Source organism: Neolamprologus brichardi, chromosome 1, assembly GCF_056152115.1.
Source record: "Neolamprologus brichardi isolate AB-2024 chromosome 1, ASM5615211v1, whole genome shotgun sequence".
NCBI lineage: Eukaryota > Metazoa > Chordata > Actinopteri > Cichliformes > Cichlidae > Neolamprologus > Neolamprologus brichardi.
In genome coordinates, this window is record NC_142104.1 from 42,014,004 (window position 1) to 42,023,588 (window position 9,585).

Consider the following 9,585-nt stretch of genomic DNA (forward strand, 5'->3'; position numbering starts at 1 on the left):
GAAAAGGCTCTCTCCTGGAAAGGATCCAAAAAACACATTTATTCAGTCTAACTGTACAATCACCAACGTTTGCATTATCCATGCTAACTGAATATGACATGTAGCTCTTGGGTTTTATTTTTTGGTTTGCATCTTTCCCACTCCTTTGAAGATGTTGGCACTGAGTTAAGGTTTTCATACTTGCTGATGATCAGTTAATCAGATGCATCTGATTAGCAGCACCTGACGGCTATTTTCTCTCTTAATTCCTATGGAAGCAGGAGCATTTAGTTTCTGACAGGACTGCACAAAGTATGATGGTATGTGCTAATAGTAGCAGCACATACCCTGCAGAGTGGTGGAACAATGCATAACTACAGTTTGTTTTATTTATTGATTTATTTAATCATTTCTTTCCCAAACTGGTGTCTAAGAACATTATTAAGGAAAAGACAATAACAGATAACAATAACACTGAATTATGTGCCAAAGGAGGCAGCATAACACTGAATGTGAGCATGACTTTTGTTACTTTGTTGCACTTGGAATCTTTGTCACGTGTAATAATGTATCCATTTAAACTTATTACAACAACTTCTTTTGCCCTTTTACAGCAAACAAAAACATGTTTTGTTCACAGCAAGTTGTGTTTCTGCCATTTTATCATTTGGCAAGAGAGACTAAAAGAAACTTTCTGATGAAACCAGGCAATACGGTAAAAAACAAACCAAAACAAGCAGCTGAGAGATACTAAAACTGGTATAATTATCTGTGGATTTGTCACTTTATGTACAAATTACACTACATACTGTACATGTGGGATGACATAGGACAGGACAGGAGATTATTTTAAGATTATTTTGCACTTGGTGCCATCAAACTATCATCTGATTTCAGGAGAATACTCGAAAATATATGTGGTCTCAACATATTTAGAGTTAAGTTTATCAGCACAGATATTTCTGTAGTGTTTCACTTCCTGTTTGGACATCAAAAGATTTCCTGGTGAACTTGAAAGATCATTTATATGAAATGTGCAATTATTTTATTAATAAAATATATACATATATTTTTTACATCATGTTGCATTTTCTTCGTTTTTCATACTGTGCTAGTTACTCACTCAGGTCAGCAGTTTGTACACATCTACGCTGAAGCCCAGTTACGTCTTTTAAAGTTGTGAAAGTCAAACAAAACTCCCTGTAATTTTTGATATTTAAACATTTTCTTCTTTAATATCAGAGATGAAAGCTTTACTAACTTTCATTTATACTTAACAACATTTCTGTTTTCATAAGTGAATTGTAATGTCTTGTTATTGTGTTTTCTCCATGTGCAGGAGTTCAGGTGGTAGATGTCTGTCTGTGCAAAAGACAGCATCATATATAAAAAAAGACATGAAGCTATGAATGCACCGAAGGTCTAACAGTTAATTCCAAAAAATTCTTAAGTTCATTAAACCTGATTTCTCAAATCCAGGGAACTTGGAACACTGAGATTTCCTTCACTGTATGTCGAATAACTAATTGGTCAACTTTACTTTATTTCATGAGCAGGTTTCATGCTGCAGATTTGACGAACCTGCATTCCAAAAGTGCATAATTTAGGTATCTATGATACGTTCAGGGGCGATTCTAGGATCAGAGCTTTGGGGGTGCTGAGCACCCAGAGAGCTGCTCAACCAGGCAAGATCAACTTTACTCATCACGATGAGACGTCTTCCCTGTCTCTGCAGTCCCTGCATCCCTACATGTCTCCAGTTGTCCTCTGTCTGTCTCCTCGGTGCATTTAAACCCCTGTTCCTCCCTGTCCTCATCGTCTGTTGTCCTCGTCTCTGTTATCAGTCATCATAATTTTACCATCTCTGTGCAAGTCTGCAAATTTCTTTATTAAATCATGAGATTCTTAAATTCATCACGTCTCTCTGTGCCTGGGTCCTCGTCAGGATACATGACATCACTGTTTTGCAACTTTGCCTACGGTACAATGTATGAAAAGATCTTTACTGCAGATACTACTATGGCTCTGTAGATTTTTTTAAATTTTATTTTAACCTATGTCGCCTCAGCTTGACTGGCACATCTGTCTATCACTTTTTGGTAGTCAACTCTCTCTGTTTCACTGTTTCCTGTCTGTTTTCTTACCTGGTTCTTCCTGAACTTGTACTTTCTCCTCATGTTCCCCTCTTTCCTCTCTCCCTCTTTGGACTGACAATCATACACAAATAGATTATATTCAATTAGATGAACAAATTACATTAATATGAAAAAAAAAATTACTGTTAAGATCACTAATAAAAAGTCCTCTCTCAGTGTGTTTTCACCACAAGGCAAATAACCAAACCACGTGTTCATCTAATAAAAGATGTACATTTGTCCGCAGGTTACGGACAATTTTAAGTTTTACATTTTAAATATGCGATATAAAATTCAACGGGAGCAACAGGACGGTCAAATGTCGCTGATTCTACTACAGAGCAGGACGGGTTGTAGGGTAGCAAACATCGTGGGAAAACACATGTAACGATGTAAAAGAATGAATATGGTTTTGTTGTTGTTAAATTCCTGTTAAACTTGGGATCGCAACCATGGGTTTATTTCGAAACCTTTATTTTGAAAATCCGCAGCGGAAGTCTGCTACTGGTAAACGGGCTTTCCCTAAGCTTATCCGTTAGTAGCAATGAAGCTTTTGCTGTGGTAAGTCCTTCCTCAGTCCGCCCTGACTGAACATGAGTTTAAAACATATTTGAAAATCCTCATTGAAGTTAACATGGCAGTGCATTAACAGCATGAACTGCCCATACTGTAGCATCTGAGTAGATTTCAGTTTTATGATCTTGTTTTGCAATTAACGGGTTAGACGGTAGGAAAAATGGACACGCTGAGCTAGTGGCTAACAGCTAGAGGAGACTGTCGTGTCTAATAACTTTGAAACTTCTTTTGATAGTTTGGGCGGAATCCTGTTGCTGAAAACCCATGGTTATCCATGTTCCCATGTTATTGCAGGTATGTGTATTTTGAAACATGTATTTGGTTGAGCTGCAGGCTAATTCTGTTTAAGAAATACTGCTTGTTAAGTTTTGCCCAGTAGATGGCAGCATTGTTCCATTTACTATTGTACATGAAAGGAAATTTGGCTTTGGTCTGGAAGTTTATTTATATTTACATGACCATGCATTTAAGTGAATTAATTTCTCTTTTGTTACCTAAACCACAATGCAGTAATGTTTTTATTTTATTTTCCGTAATAAGTTTTGTTGCCATTTTATTTTTCAATCAATATTTGTTTTTTATTTATTTTAAGAAAACTGAGAGTTCCACTGTACGATCATTAGCTTATCGTTAGTAGCAATGAAGCTTTTGCTGTGTTTGGGCGGAATCCTGTTGCTGAAAACCCATGGTTATCCATGTTCCCATGTTATTGCAGAGACCCACAAAAAGGGGAATAAACCACGCCTGAGCTCTACCCATCTCGAGTCCAGAGAGTTTTACTCATGCAGCACCGGAAATAGAGACTGAGGGGGGTTACATTGGTGCCGTGAGCCGTCAATCAACTGTTTGGACGGTGGACTCCTCTCAGCAACGTGGGGCCAGTTTCAGCGCTGCACATTTGTGATTTATTGTGTTCTTTCTGGCACATTTTTTTAAGGAACAAATATAGCATTTTTGTTTTATTCTAGTCTCTGTGATGGACATCACAGAGGAGGGATCGAGTACTCCTAATGTTGTTGGTAGGGGTAGGGGGTTGTTATGTTCCCCTTTGTATTTGCGTTATGACACTCCTGTTAGTGAGCGTGGTTTTATTAGAGGGGATAGTCAGAGGATCCCAGGGTCCCAGTCTAGTGAAGGGATTGTTGTCCCTCCCCCTAGCCCTATGTCACACATGTCTCAGAACAACAGTCCACCTTCTCCTAACCCAGATACTATTGCCACGGAGATTGTGAGTCAGATGGGGGATGTGATCCAGTTGGTTGGTCAGAGGGTAGCACAGAGTATCTTAACCCAGCTCAGCCCGTCTGCTAGTACCCCTTTACCTGCACCTACTGCCACATCTTTCCATGCTGTGTCGTCTACACCTGCTGTTGATGCTGCGCATGTGCAGTTTGTGTCCCACAGGAAGCTTAAGGACCCACCATGCTTCAGAGGGGATGGTTCTGATCTCATTTCTGTGAGAGAGTGGGAGGATCTGATGAGAGCCTTTATAAAGCTGGGGAGTCTGAGATCTGAAGAACAAGCTGAAGAGATCCTTGTTCATTTGAGAGGCAAGGCTAAGGATGTGGTCCAGGTTGGCATTAGAAACAGTGTCGTAGATGTCACACGTGATCCTGAGGCTATTTATGGAATCCTGAGGAGACACTTTGACTCTGCTCAGTGCTCACCTCTTCCACTGGCAGACTTCTACACCACTCTCCCAGAGAAAGGTGAAAGTGCATTTGATTACTGGCTTAGGCTGCACCGTGCTGTTGATCTTGCTGTTGAGCGCCTGAAGGAACGAGGACAGGCGTTGGGTAGCCCCAGCACTGAGGTCACCCGAATGTTCATCAAAAACTGTCCCTCTCCTGAGCTTGCCATGATCTTTAGATCAAAGACAATTGATAGATGGACGGCCCACGAGGTCCAGGAAATCCTATGTGAGTCCCACTCGGGAGGAACGTTGAATTCAAGCAGCATGACAACTGGGAGAGTTGCAATGAATGCACAGCAGATATCAGCAGCATTGCCTGCCCAACCAACAGAGAAACACATTCAGCCACAGTCGACAGATTCAGCTACTTTGGAGCGGCTCATAGGCATGCTTGAGAAGGTTCTTCTGCAAGGATCCTTTCAGCCTGGTATGACCACACGGCCTAATTCCAGACGTTCCAGGATTGAGGGCCTACATGATAAACCCTGTTCCGTCTGTCATGATATGTCTCACACAGCTTTTATGCACTGCCGAGATCACAAACTCTGTTTTCTGTGCCACTCACCTGACCATGCCAGGCGTGCTTGTCCTAGATCCTCGTCGTCTTCTGTCCCTCAATGGTCGGAAAACTAGTTGATCCACATTTGAGGGAGGAAGGTGTGGATCATCTGAGTGACTCTCCCATCTGCAACAGTGATGACCTGGAATCCATGTATGAATCTCTGTGTTCTGCTTCACCACCTGGTATGACAGTTGTCTTCCAAATGACGCAAAGAATTAAGAAATCTGACAGTTTGTTTTACACAACTGTGGGAACTGTGGGTGGAGTTTCACTGAGAGCCATGATCGACAGTGGCTCTATGTCGTGCTCTATTAATGAGGCTGCTGCTACGTGGCTTTTACAGTCCTGCCCTGATCTGAAGCTTGAACCAGCTAATGACATTGTTGTTGTTGGTGCTGGGGGTCACCAGTTCCAACCAAAAGCAGTTTGTGATTTGGAAGTGACTATTTATGGTTTCAAGCTGCTCATCCCCACGCTGGTTATTCCAGGCCAAAGTGATGACATGATTATTGGCAGTAACGCTATTAAGTCGTTGATTCATGTGATGAGGAATACGGATGAGTATTGGAGGCTTCTATCTATTTCAGGTGATGTCACCAATGATGACTGTAGCCAGTTTTTATCCATGCTTTCCAATGTTGAGCGTTGGAGGGGCGGGGCGGTGCCTGATAAGATTGGCACAGTGAAGTTGAGACAGCGTGTTACGCTGGAACCTCTTCAGGAACACCTCGTGTGGGGTAAATTACCTCCCTCTTCACCTCTATCAGCAGGCTGCACTGTTATTGTTGAGCCTACACAGTCAAGATGTAGACCCAGAGACATCCTGGTTGGCCGTTCCGTCTCATCACTGTGGGGTGACAAATGGGTTCCCCTCAAGCTGATTAACCCCAGCAACAAGCGTGTGACTCTGAGGAAGAACTGTAAAATCGCTGATGTCAATCCTTGTATCGCAGTTGAAGAGCTGTCTCCTCCTGAAAAGATCATGGCTAACAGACACTCTGTTGAACAGGGTTCTGTGCCCATAAGGTCTGTTGAACAAAGGAAGGAACTCTTGCACGGACTAGGACTACAAGACTTGGATTTAGACAGTTGTGAGGTGTCTGACAGATGGAAAGATCAGCTTCTGCAGCTTGTGGAAAAGTATGAGTCTATCTTTTCTAAGGATAAAATGGACTGTGGAGAAGCTACCGATTTTGTCCACAAAATACACCTTGTGGATGAGAGGCCTTTTCGTTTGCCCTATCGCAGAGTACCGCCGAGTCAGTATGAGAAGCTGAGAACTGCTCTGAATGAGATGGAAGAAAGAGACATAATCCGGAAGTCAAACAGTGAGTATGCATCACCACTGGTCTTGGTGTGGAAGAAGGATGGCAGCCTGCGCATTTGCACTGATTTCAGATGGCTCAATGCAAAAACTGCTAAAGACGCGCACCCGCTGCCACACCAAGCCGACGCCCTGGCTGCTCTCAGTGGAAATGTTTTCTTTTCGACAATGGATTTGACCTCTGGATTTTACAATGTGCCTCTCTACGAGCCTCACAAGAAATACACAGCATTCTCCTCACCCTTTGGTCTCCATGAGTACAACCGGATGCCTCAGGGCCTGTCGAACAGTCCGGCGACGTTCATGCGAATGATGATGTCGATCTTTGGTGACGAGAATTTCAGCAGCTTGCTTTGTTACTTGGACGACTTGATGGTGTTTGCGCCTGACGAGGTGACCGCCCTTCAATGTCTTGAGATGGTCTTCTCTCGGTTGAGGAGTCACAACCTTAAGCTGGCCCCTAAGAAATGCCATCTTCCTAAGAGGTCAGTTAAATTTCTTGGACATGTCATTTGTGCGGATGGTGTGAGAACTGATCCAGACAAGGTTAACACCATTACCAACATTAGGGAGGAACAGCTTATGGAGAGCAATGGTGTGACTCCCTCCCAGAAGAAGATCCGGTCCTTCTTAGGAATGATCCTTTATTACCAACATTTCATTCCTGATTGTTCTGCGAAGGCCAAGCCCCTGTTCAGGTTGCTTTCAGGACGACAGGCAATTCCCCATGGGAGGAAAGGAAAGAAGCCCAGGAAGCAACCCTCTGCCAAACCATCTCTGATACCAAGTGACTGGACATCAGCGTGTCGCACATCATTTCAAACCCTCAAGATGGAACTGGCTAATGTTGTCACCCTTGCTCATCCCAACTTTAATGAGCCTTTCATCCTTGCAGTTGATGCCTCCTTTGATGGCATCGGGGCAGTGCTCTCACAAGTTTCTCCTGGCGAGACAGTGGCTCGACCTGTTGCCTTTGCCAGCAAGACATTGTCACGGTCTCAGATGAACTACCCAGCGCACAGACTAGAGTTCTTGGCGCTTAAATGGGCCGTGTGTGACAAGTTCAGCCACTGGCTAAAAGGAAGGCACTTCACGGCTTGGACAGACAATAATCCCTTGTCCTACATCTTGACAAAGCCACGTTTAGACGCTTGCGAGCAGAGATGGGTGGCGAAGCTCGCGGCGTATGATTTTGATCTAAAGTATGTGCCAGGGGTTAAAAATACGGTGGCTGATGCTTTAAGCCGTGAGCCATTTGTCGAGTCATGTATTGGTCATCGTTTGCTGAAAGAGCCTTATGTTGCTCTACTAGATGAGGTCAACGGGGTTGTGAGAGGTACTGTGCAGGATGCTTTTCGGCTGACTAACAATTGCCACATTGTTCAGGACACAGAGCCAGACTCACCAGACTCTGTTTCTGAGTGTGACCATCAAAGTGAGAGGGGTTCGATCGATGCTGATGAGGTGTCAGCTGTGCTGAGTGCGCAGTGTGACCCTGGTTTGACCAATGACAATCCACCTTTATCACAGCTTCCTGAGGAGGACCCTGTCGTTCCTCTCCCACAAAGCCAGCTCTCAAGTCTTCAACAACAAGATCAGGCAATAAACAGAGTCCTTTTCTATGTGCGAAGAAAAAGGAAGGCTACAGGGCGAGAAGCAGCTTCAGAACCAGGTGGCGTTGGTGGGCTTCTCAGGCAGTGGAAGAAGCTTAAAGTACAGAAAGGCATCCTGTACAGGGTGATAAAGCATCACCGCTTGAGCAAGAAGATTTTCCAGTTTGTTGTTCCTGATAGCCTGAAGGTTCAAGTCCTCCTCAGCCTTCACTTTCCCTCGCCCGTGAGAGGTTTTTCTGGGTCGGGATGGAGAAAGACATAACCAACCATGTTCGACAGTGTGAGAGATGTGTGGTTGGAAAAACACCTGAACCTCATGCTTGTGCACCACTGGAAAACATCCAGACGTCAGAGCCGATGGAACTAGTGTGCATAGACTTTTGGACCGCTGAGCTCAGTGATAATAAGAAGGTGGATGTTCTGGTCGTAACTGACCATTTCTCCAAATTGGCACATGCTTTCCCCTGTCGAAACCAGTCTGCAAAACATGTAGCGCGCAGGTTGTGGGATGATTTCTTTTGTGTTTATGGCTTTCCTAGGAGGATTCATTCGGATCAGGGATCAAATTTTGAAAGCAGACTGTTGAAGGACCTCTTAGAGATGGCAGGTGTGCAGAAATCGCATACTACGCCATACCATCCTATGGGCAATGGGGTCACTGAACGGTTCAACAGGACACTTGGGAATATGCTGAGGACTCTCCCTCCAACAGCCAAGGCTAGGTGGCCTCAGATGTTACGCACTCTCACGTTCTGCTACAATTGCACAGTGCATGAGACGACTGGTTTGGCCCCCTTTTATGTCATTTTTGGGCGAGTTCCACGCCTTCCTGTTGACATAATGTTCCAACATGTGCTGCAAAATGATGATGTGATCAGCCACCATGAGTTTGTCTCACGGTTGCGGAAAGACCTGTTTGATGCCTCACAGATTGCCCAGAACCATGCTTTGCATGAGCAAGCGCGCCATGCCAGACTCTACAACCGTAAAGTCAAAGGCTCACCTCTGGCTGTAGGTGATAGAGTTGTGTTGGCCAATCGTGGTGAAAGGGGAAAAAGAAAGTTAGCCGACAAGTGGGATCCCACGCCTTATGATGTTGTGTCAGTTAAGTCTGGGATCAATGTGTACAGGATAAGAGAGAGCCATACAGGCAAGGAAAAAGTTGTACACAGAAACCTCCTTCTCCCTGTCAACTTCCTGGGCTTAGGTGTGTCCCTTGTTGACTTGGGCAGAGAGAATCTGAATAATGGAGATGACCAAGGGTCTGTGAAGTCAACACAGATGGATCATCATGACAGGACACTGGACTGGCTACTGAAAACGCCAGAGATACAGGGTCTCGCTGATGATGAGCCGGTGGAAGTTGAAGGTTCCCTCAACGTGAAACGCCATTCTCTCTGCAATGTGGACCCCAGCAGTGGTTCTATCACAGCGGAGGACCCACCCCCTGAAGTTAACGCTGAAGTGTTTGAAAACTCCATTAGTGAGTCCCCCTTGCCTGCTCCCGTGATCAGTGATGGTGCGCTCATATTAGTATGTGCACTAAACATCTTTTCATACGTTGTACCAGAGGCCAAGGTGTCTCCATTTTTCTAATTTTTTAATAATATTTTGTACATTTCAAGGACTCTTCTATTTTTGGAGTGTATTTTTATGTGTCTGTATTGTATTATACAAACACTTTAAAAGTGAATCTCTGTCCA